Below are 11,262 nucleotides of genomic sequence, written 5' to 3' on the forward strand. Positions count from 1 at the left end.
TTGATGTTGCTGGTGTGGTGGTGGGGGTGGGGGAGGTACGATTTGTACTTCCTGATGGTGTTGGTAAGCGTGGTGCGGTGGATGCGGGGCGGGGGCGTGGATATATGGTGGAGGGGGTTGCTGGTAAGTGTGTGCGACAACTCAGGGGTTGTCGGCTGGCTGCGCCCGTGCCATCCTGTCTCTGGTGGCCTTCGTTTCTGGGCAGTCCTTGGTTTGGTGGGCGCAGTCTTCGCCATGGAAGAGGCAGTAGAATCGGCGCGGCGGCTGCGCACGCCACCGACCCCTACCGCGAGTTCCATTTCCGCGGCCCTGGGGGGATATTCCTGGCGACGAGGGGCGTCAGCAGCGGGGTGCTGGTTGGCGATGTTGTGCACTTGCTGTTGATTGCGGCCGTCTCGACCGGAGTCTGGCTGCGGAGTCCTCGTCCACGTGCGGCTGGACTGTGGAGCATCTTTGGGCTTCCTTTGGGACTCAACCTTGCGCTTGTGGAGCTCTTCAGATTTGGCGTATTTTTCAAACAGCTGATATAATTCCTGGAGGTTCTTGGGCGGATCTCTGATGCAGTGGCTATAGAGGACGCGGGCGCGAAGGCCACTGATGGCGTAGTGGATGGCGATCTGGTCATCGACTGAGGGCAGCTGTGACTTGAGTGTTAAAAATTTGCGGTAATACTCCCGCAGAGTCTCCTTTTCCAGCTGCTTGCAGAGCGAGAGTTCGACCAAGGCATCGGTGTCTGGGCGGTACCCTTGGAAGTTGAGCAGGAACTTGTCCCGGAGGCTTCTCCAGGAATCAATGGACAGCAGAGGCAACCTGGTGAACCAGGTGAGAGCTGGGCCTTCGAGGGCGATGATGAAAGACTTGGCCATTGTGGCGTCGTCCCCTCCGGAAGATGCAACGGCGACCTGATAACTCATTATGTATTGTGCTGGGTCGGTGCTGCCGTTGTACTTGGGATAGGTCCCTGCCCAGAAGTTAGCGGGCCAAGGCATCACTTGCAGGTGTGGCGCCAGGGGACTTCGCTCGTCGAGGTAGTTGACCCCTTGGAATGGCGCGGCGTGCGGGAAGGTGTGGTCGCGCTGGGGGAAACGCGGGTCTTCCGGTTGTGCGCGCTGCTGCAGGGGTGGCCCATGCTGCAGGCCGAGGTGGCCTTCGCGCGTGTCTTCCAGTTGTGCGCGCTGCTGCAGGGGTGGCCCGTGCTGCAGGCCGAGGTGGCCTTCGCGCTGCATCAGCGCGATCTCCCGCTCGAGGTCCTGGGCCTTCTGCTCTTCGTCGCGTATCATTTGTCGCACCTTGGCTAGTGCGGACACGCGCTGGCGCTTGGCCTCCAGTATCTCTTTCTGCCTCTGGAGATTGCGGTTCTTGAGGCGCAGGGCGCGCAGCTGTAGCTGTTCTTCCGCCAAGACGCCGAGGACTTCACCGTCCTCGGTGAGGTCCGCGCCCTCTAGTGGGGCGAAGCCTGGGGGTGGCTGCGATTGTCCTTCAGGGCCGCAGGTGCGGAGGGTGTCGTCTTCGCAGGTGCGGAGAACGTCGTCTTCAGTGGCCTCTTGGTGGGTGGATTGGGTGAGGGCGAGGGCCTTGCCCTTTCTTGCAGCAAGTAGTGCTGCCTTCGCAGCCTCGTCAGCCTTCGGGTTAGCTTTCTTGGGTGCCATCGCGGGTGGTTTTCTCGTAGCACGAACAGTGGGCGCCAAATGTTGGAACTTGCTCTCAGTTGCAAGGGGATCCAACAAGGGTGAACAGTGGAGTTAACGGGGTTCTCGTGCAAGATGGCGATAGCTCTGTTAATTTGGCCTCTCACGGGCACTGTGCGGGGGTATTTATAGGTATCTGAGCGCCCAGCATCTTGTGTTAAGGACGCATGTGCCCTCAGACACCTAGGTTATCCCCAGAATATTCCCATAAAGCAGGGTTAGTTTCACAAATACCAAAACGGGAAGACAAACCTTTTGGAGAGGTGGATTCATCATTTGGTCTCCATCGTTCATTTTCTTCTTCCTTCAAAGGGTTAGTTTCACAAATACCAAAGGAAGTAGAAGCACAAAATGAACCATCATGTTTGGACTCATAAAATTTGGTTTTAATTCTAGTCCAAATATCATGTGCATCACAAATAGGTTCATCATATCTTATTATGAAGGCACGATAATCTTCTTTGCTAAGAGATTTACTTAAGATGTCATAAGCTAGATAGTTTAAGCGTATACATCTTAGATCTTCCTCGGAAGCATTTTTCCTATCATAGCTAGAAGGAATGATACTCTTGTCTAGAATTTGTTCTAATTGTGGATCTACGGTTCTAAAAGCATTTATTACCCTAGTAGACCATGAATCATAATTAGAACAATCGGAAAGTAATATCTCAAGAGTTACCTCATTGTTTTCCTTCAGAGGTGTCTTCTTGTTCTTTTGGGATCTTCTACGAGCCATCACTTCGAGTTGTTAGACTCAATATGAAGTGCCAAGTTCTGATACCAATTGAAAGTCGCCTAGAGGGGGGGTGGATAGGCGAAACCTGAAAATTATAACTTTACACCCCAACTAGATCCCTTGATTAGTGGTTAGAACAAGATACACAATTATCGGAGTATAAAAACTAAGTCCTTTGCTTGTAAAGAGTATTGCTTTCAAATAATGCGGAATTGATAAATCAATACAACTAATAGGTCAATGGAGAATAAAGCAAGAGGGCTTAGATAAGAAGAGCAATAACACAAGTTCTTTCTTGCAAGGCGTTGCTTCACTAGATGAGATTTTAACTTGAAGCAATACCAAATAATATTAGCAAAGAATAATGCAAGAGAACGTAGAATGAGGAAAAACAAACAAATCACAAGCAATAAACACAAGAGACATAGGTGATTTGTTTTACCGAGGTTCGGCCCTCAAAGGCCTAGTCCCCGTTGAGGAGTCCACTAAGGACGGGTCTCTTTCAACCCTTTCCCTCTCTCTACTGATCCCCAAGACTGGAGAGCTCTTCTTCTTCTCAAGGATCACTTAAGACCCCGCAAGGATCACCACACTCTTAGGTGTCTCTTGCTAGCTTTACAAGCCTCCAAAACTTTGGAGGAAGTTCAATGGGAGTCAAAACTCCATGCACAAATGAACGCAAGATGTAGCACACACTTTCTCTCAATGAATCTCACAAGGCACTAGAGCTAAACTCACAAGAGAGGCTTTCTTTTGCTTGCTCTCTCTTATGTGGCACTTGTGTTGGTTGTAGTGGTCTAAATCTTGTGTATATGATGGATCAATGAATAGAGGTGGTTGGGAGGGCTTGGATATGTCAACTATATGACTTGGAATGTTGCTTGGGCTCCAACACCTTGAAGTGGCCGGTTGGAGTGGTATTTATAGCCACCAACCAAATTGTAGCCGTTGGAGAAGGCTGCTGGCGATGGGCGCCCCGGACAGTCCCGTGCGCCATCGGACAGTGTCTGGTGCGCCACCGCGTCATCTTGTCGTTAGGGCTTGGAGTTGGTCGACCGTTGGAGGCTTTGTCCTCATGTGGCACCGAACAGTCCGGTGTCACACCAGACAGTCCGGTGCCCTCTGAACTGCTACTCTGACTTCTGTCGTGGTACTGTGATGCAATGTTCATCCGTCAGAGTCAACCATTGCGTGCAGATAGCCGTTGCTCCGCTGGTGCACCGGACAGTCCGGTGAATTATAGCGGAGCTGCGCCTGGGAAACCCGAAGCTGCGGAGTTGGAGTTGATTCACCCTTGGGCACTGGACACTGTCCGGTGCGCCAGACCAGGGAACACTTCGGTTTCCTTTTTACTCCTTTCTTTTGAAGCCTAACTTGTTCTTTTTATTGGTTTGTGTTGAACCTTTGGCACCTATAGAATGTATGATATAGAGCAAACTAGTTAGTCCAATTATTTGTGTTGGGCATTTCAACCACCAAAATTATTTAGGAAAAGGTTTGACCCTATTTCCCTTTCAAAAACCCACTGCATGCACGACCACTAATCGAAAGAAAAACGCGAATCGAAAACCGAAACGAGATGGACGCGCGATTAAACACAACATCAGACAAAAGAAATATGCTTTGGCATGATGCAACTCCCATGACAACTTAGGTTTTTGTTTACACGTGATACGAACACCAGTCACTATACTGCTTTGAAAATTGGAAGAAGGAGCGAAACATGAAGAGAAAAGAGAGTAACGCCTGAATTTGGTTAGTATCGGAGAAGAAAAAATTATACCCCTCAAATTCAGGGTGTTACACAAGGGTTGCACTCAACCCCTCTTAAGCGATCCTATGATCAACTTGAGTGCCACGATCTTCCTTATCTCGATATTAGTCTCCTCGCAAGGATCTCCACAAGATGGAGTTTCTTACAACTATACAAGATTGATGGGAGTTATAACTCCCAAGTATCAGCACAAGAGAGGGAGGAGAACACACAAGAGCAGCAAAACAACACGCAAACCCACAACACAAATGTACATTGATAGAATAACACTATCTCACAAGAACTAGCGCTCGGACCGTTTCGTCATGTCTCACAAATGCGTAGCATCGTGAAGTGTGTGCTCTTGGTATGCTTGGGTACTGATGGAGGTCAAAATGGTGCTCTATTTATAGCACGAGAGGCCAAGAGAGTCGTTGCACCTTCCTCCAAAAACTGCACTGCGTAGTGTCACACCGGACCGGTCTGTTGCGCACTAGAACAGATACATGCACCCCTTCTCTCGGATGTTTGATTGGCACCTTCCAACTAGGCAGGTTATTAGACCGTTTCGTTGCACATGGACCTCGTTTCCACGTTAGTTAGCACTACTAGAAATATTCTTATTTAAGACATACATCTTAAGACAAATATCAATGCATTTTATAGAAGCGTCTTTTATCATATGGTGCTGAGTAAGGTAAGACGGTTTGTTGGACATCCGTCTTTAATGAAGAAGGTTTTTGAGACAGATATATGGTTGGAAATGTCTTATATTGATTTAATACAGTTTGATTTTGAAAACCGTCTCAAATAAATATACCTTTTGAGACATTAAGTTTACAAGAAGTGTCTTTTATTTTGGTTAGTATATTAGACACTTCTGTATATGAAACCTCTCAAATAAAGATATTATTAGAGTCATCTAGACTATACAAAATTGTCTTAGATGTTAGTGAGTATACTAGAAACTTGTAAACATAAAACCGTCTCGTATGATATTTCTGATAAGACATATTGTGAAAAAACGTAGTCAATAGTAAATTCTGATTAGATTGAACTAAACATTTTTTGGAATTTAAAATGAACTAGTTAGCTGACTGTATGTTCGTACGGTTTCTATATATCATATGAGTAAAAAATCTTGCTTAAATAATAAACTTCTTCAAATAAAATTATACATTTGAAATATGATTATTTTTTATTTTCTCATTAACAGTATATTTATAGTTATAATATCATCTCTTTGTACGGTATAAGCAATCTGATAAGCGGTGGTTAATGCCACAGATATTTCTCTTTATATTCGTATTGCACATATATACAATACGTTTTATGAATATAGCGGTGGTTAATGCCACCTCCTGCGTCCGACGCCCATCGCCGAGGCTGAGAGGCAAGATCCGTCGTCTTCAGTGCCCTCAGCGCGGTGCCCCAAACTCCCAGGCTATGCTTTTCACTACACCAAAAACATACACTTCCTACGGTTTTTTAACTTCCTACAGCTTTTATAACAAACCGTAGGAAATAAATAACTTCCGAGAGGCAACTGGTAGCTCTAGGAAATAAACATAACTTCCTACGGTATTTTACAAAAGCCGTAGGAAGTTAGCTTTCACATGCTGACTCGTGTGTGTGGTCAAACGAGCCGCTAACTTCCTACGGCCTGCTCTAGAAAGTTAGCTTCTCCAGCTAACTTTCTACGACCTACTCTAGGAAGTAAACTTCTCCTGCTAACTTCCTACGTTCTACTCTAGAAAGTAAGATTCTCCAGCTAACTTCCTACGACCTCCTCTAGGAAGTTAGTTTTCAGTTGCTGACCCGCGGGTGCGGTCAAATGAGCCGCTAACTTCCTATGACCGCCTCTACGAAGTTAGCTGCCCATCCTAACTTCCTACGGCCTCCTCTAGGAAGTTAGGTTTCAGCTTTTGACTAGTCAAACGAGCCACTAACTTCCTACGACCTGCTCTAGAAAGTTAATTAACTTCCTAGAGTACATGTACAGCCTCTAGGAAGTGAAGTAACTTCCTACGGCTTTACTCTAGGAAGTTAGGTTTCAGCTTTTGACCAGTCATACTTGATCTTGCATAAATTAGGTAGTTATGTGATAGCACTACAGTAATTCGAGAAAACTCCACCGGCCAAGAACCGATGGAAATTGACTTGTTACTGACGGGAATTGGCTATTCACGTCAGTAATATGTTAATTCATGTCGATTATCGCCCAACGAGCTTTATTAGTCGGGGTTTATTTAATTCATGTCGTCCACTGACCGGAACTAAGTAAACTGTGTAGGCTACCAGGAGCCGACAGAAGTTACTTGGTGCACGCAATAAATCCCGTCGGTCCCTGCCAGACAACGAGAATTAATGGACGCGAGGCCACGTCAGCAGTAATTCCCATCGGCTATGATGAAGACGATAAGAGTTATTCTTATCTACTGCAAACCAAGCAACATGTTCCATCATTTTCTCATCGAATTTACACACAACAACAGAGATTTTATATATATCCATTCACATAAATCATATACACCAATCACAACTCACATACATCACATTTCAAATTCATCAAACATCATCATAGCTAACATATCCATTTAAAATCACAAACACATCGTAAGTAAAGTCATTTGTTCACCAAACTAATGGGATTCAGTTCAATTCATATCATCCATCATTCATAACCAAAATAAAGGACAAGTTTAAATGTAAAGAAGCATACAATGGTACTCATGCCAAGGGACCAACAATTGGATGATTAGAGCTTTGGCCACTGCCTCCTCTAGGATAAGGGTAACGAAGAGCGACTCCACAAAACATGTTCCATCTAGTTCAATCCCACTCGCATCTGCCATAGCCTATGTAAGAAGAGTGCAAATATTCAAAAGTTAAGTATACAATTGTCCAAATCATATGAATAGTTTGAGAGTTACAAAACGTATCTGGTCTCCAGGTGCAGGTATATGTATGGGGGTGTTAAAATGGTACATGTGCATCCCTGATCTGTATTTAATAGATATTTCATCAAATTTAGGTATAATTCATGTTTTATCTCCTACAACTACCAAATAACGCATGGACATACAATAGGCTAAGTTTTGCTATAATAACTAGAATGAAATGCTATGTTGGACTATGTTATAAGAGAATTGGCTAAGATTAGTGTACCAAAGCTGGTGCGCTGGAAAAAGGATCCATTATGGATGTGGTGGCGGTCGAAACCCTATGAATGTTACGTTCATGCCCTATTGCTGGAATGGCGCCTATTAAACAAATGTGTTAGTATTGTAGAGGTTGTTTCCAAATCTATGAATTTAGATTTTGCATAAGTAATACTTTACTCAAAACATCAGTTGTATGCAAGCCAAGAAGTAATCCATTGGTTGTCTCAGCTCCTCACCATCTCCAACTCGTGCTCGGTCATCCGATGAGAGCCTGAGCTATGGGACGATGAATCCGTCCTCTAAGCTCTCACCTCAGACGAGTCAATCATTTCGTTGAAGAGTGTGGACCTAAAAGTGTTTCAAAAAGTGTGCTTAGGGCATGATCATGTTAGTAGCACTCATGGAATTTGATAACTTAGAGCTAACCATCCATGTGCTTTCCGCCACCACTAGCATGCACGACTAAGGCATCAAACAGTTCATGCCGCCAATCGAAGTCTGGGTCATGACGTCAAGCCATATCCTCCTAATATCTCGCCTATACAACATTTATAAATTTAGATTTGCTGAAATTGCAATAGTTGAAGATTTACATTCACCCAAAACTCACTAGCTGATCCATGGCCATCTGGCTACACAACTACCCAGGGTTACTAGGGTCTGGTCCTTTGTCTCCCTGTATGAACACATTGATGTTGCTAGGCTTTTGACCGGTCCTAGCTTCATGTATGGAGAAAATAATTTCATATATTAGACAAATAAAAAAATACACTCACCAATCTATAAGTGACCTAATTAATGTCTTGTCAGCCTCTTGTTCTTTTTGCAACAGGCGGCATTACTACGTGGCTCTTCCTACAGTGACGTGTGCGTGCCATAGTAGAGTCTCTGAAATCCCTATTTTCAGCCTCATCATCTTGGTCAGGGGCCTCCATGTGTGGCATCTCCTACCACTAGTCCCATGCCTAGTGCTACACCTCTTGGTGCTACACCTGTTGCCACTGGTCCCACACCTGGTGCTACACGACCAAGTTCCATGCCTAGTGATGCACCTCCTGGTGCTGTGCTACATCTTCTCATAGTGATGCTCCTCCTAGTGCATGCAATTAAATATGTAGATATATGTTAACAATAGATTCATTAGTAAGATATACGTTATAAAAATAATTAAATTGTTACCTCATCTCTCTGGGTAGCGCTCAACGACTCTCGACGCCTGCTGGAGCTCGAAGAAATGTCCTGAAATAGGGTCTACCTGGGTCCCTTGAACAACCCATTCATTGTCAGCTTCTTCGTCTTTGGTAGCATCCTATATCAAAATAAGATAGGTTTCAATAGTACAATGTGTGAATACAAACAACTAAAGGAACAAATACAAATAAGGAACAAATATAAAAAAATACTTTACTTGTAAAATATCATCAAAACCATGATCTATTTGTCCTCTTCTAGAAAGAGGTTTCCGTGTAACTTTTCTATTAACATATTGGCATCTCCTTCTCTCAGGAAATGCTAAGTCATTAACGTCTACATCTAGTAAATATAATCCTGGAATAGGGTCAGTACGAAAATATGTTGGCAAATCTTTTTTCTTGAAACACCTCATCAACTTTATCAAGGTGCTGAAACTGATATTCATCCTCACCTAGTGTATATAGGCACTCACGGGGGTTATCATCGTACATGACCCACCATGAAAAAAACTCTTTGAATGGATATACCGAGAAATAAACCTAGTCCACTTGACGAGTAAGGATATACTTGTCATGCCCTTGAAGCACATTTTCATGTTTCACTTGTTCCATTCCAAATTCGGACCTATATATAATGCTTCGGGTCATACCATTGACGCTCGAAGAAGACTACCACTAAAGGCTTGTCCCAAAAAATATAATCTCAATTATATTTTTGATCCTCCTATAATAGTTGGTTGCATGTCCTTCTACATCGGCTGTCCTAGTAATGTTGTCGCTATTTTTAGTGTCATCCACATGATGACTAGATTCAAATATACTTGTATGAAAGCGATATCCATTAATGTTGTAACATGCATAGCTTTTGGCAGTGACACTTCGAATAGATAGCTGATGTAGTGATGTATGTCATCATTTATATTCTTTTCCTCCCCAAGCTGTCAATTATGCCACAAAGCATTAGCAAACACTACAATATAGTGTAAAGTATACAATGCAGTGCACTAAACTAATTTAAGACTTGCATGATCTCATAGCCACATGATGAATTTAGGTCGCCATGCATTCCATCTCACTGCAATTTGTCTAGTTATCTCGTTATTGGTCGACCTAGACACCTTATGTTTTGCTCGTCAAACTCATTGTTACATAATATTATAGGACATGAAGTATTTGAGGGTACAAAGTATTTCACATATGAGCAGAGGTGCCTCTTGTTTTGCTGTTCATTTGAAAAATTGAAAGATCACTGCACGGAGGTAGCCTTCGTTCATCATCATGTTACCTCTTCTTTTGAGCAAAGTAACAACTTGTAAAGTGTGCTACATCCTTAAGTTTAAATTCTTCCGCAATATATCCTTTGACTCTTGAATTATTCTCCATAACTTGTTAAGCGATGAATGTATGTGAGTTCACCCTTGTTGTACTCACCCTAGGTCAAGGATAGGTACCGCAAGATAAGGAGCATGAAGAATGTCGTGATGAGTTCGTGAGAGGTCTAGGCTATCGTCTTCCAGTCAAATAGGGCTTTGAAGGATCATTGTCGTCATATGATGTGATTATTTAACTATTTTGTATAGAACAACTATTATATAATAAAGATGTGACATTATTTTATATACCAGTGTGATCGATGGAGGGATCAGGGTGGGTGGCGCAGGCGTCGTAGAGGTGGAAGGGGTCGAGGAAGATGTGGTCGGTGCCGACGAGCGAGACCTAGGGCGCCGGCGAGGCGGGCGCGACCGCCGGTGACGAGGAGGAGCGGTCTCCGGCGAGGTCGGAGCCGGAGTCAATAGCGACGGTGGGCGAGAAAGAGAGGCTGAGGACGCGTAGAAAATGGAAACGACATTGTCGATCATCGTCCTTTAATTAGTTATCTAACAACCTGTCTGCCAACCGTTGAAGATAAGAGTTACTTCGGAAATAAGTTTATCTCCCACGGCCATGCAGAGCCGTCGAAAATAACCCTTACGGTTGGCTACCATACCGTCGTAAATAGTTTAGCCATCGGAACTTCTTAGTTTTTCTGTTGTCAAAGATGAACATTATCAGTACTTTTTAGAAAAGACGTTGCTATTACAAGCAACGGTACAAAGCGGCACATCCTGTTGCATGCCGCAGCAACAAGCCACGTGCAAAATACTATACTAAATAAAAAAAAGATTATAACTGGGATAGGATGTATGCTGCCCGGGCGTTAGCTGGCTAGCTTGATCTCCAGCTATGCTAATATGCCATCACTTTCACAGCTGAACATGAAGACCATTATTACGGACGCTACGGCGGCGCTGACCTTGAGTCCCATGCTGGAACATGCATGCACACATGCAAAGGTACAACGTGCGCCAGAGCGTTGTTGTACCAGAAAGCCAGCGACGCACTAATTATATTTGCGATTAAAGTTTGTTTTTGATTAAAGCTAGTTATTTAGACTGCTGTAACTGAAATTTATAGGAACAAAGCATCGTAGAAGCAGCCAGTACGGATTAAAAACAAAAGAACAAACAGTTATCTAAATATTATTCCCTCCCCACCGCCTTTAAAAGTTAAATATATTAATGCTTGAGCTAACGATACAATAAAACACAAAACAGGACAAAATTTATAAAATACTACCTTTATTTTAAAACAGTAGTCGTTTTAGCTGTTAGTTTTTATTTCTATATTCAAATAGATGATAATAAATCTAAATACATGTACAAAACATATACATCAAGTATTGTCGGGG

General features: G+C 43.7%; 1 long non-coding RNA gene across 1 annotated transcript; it reads right to left on the bottom strand.

The window, feature by feature from the left end:
* Positions 1-8,070: 8,070 nt before the first annotated feature.
* Positions 8,071-10,341, bottom strand: LOC103627004 (uncharacterized). The gene is made up of 3 exons (XR_002262019.1): positions 10,157-10,341; positions 8,521-8,650; positions 8,071-8,434 (listed from the first exon to the last, which is right to left on the bottom strand). It is a non-coding gene; the product is annotated as an uncharacterized lncRNA (long non-coding RNA).
* Positions 10,342-11,262: the final 921 nt, after the last annotated feature.

Source organism: Zea mays, chromosome 5 (assembly GCF_902167145.1).
Source record: "Zea mays cultivar B73 chromosome 5, Zm-B73-REFERENCE-NAM-5.0, whole genome shotgun sequence".
Classification (NCBI taxonomy): Eukaryota; Viridiplantae; Streptophyta; class Magnoliopsida; order Poales; family Poaceae; genus Zea; species Zea mays.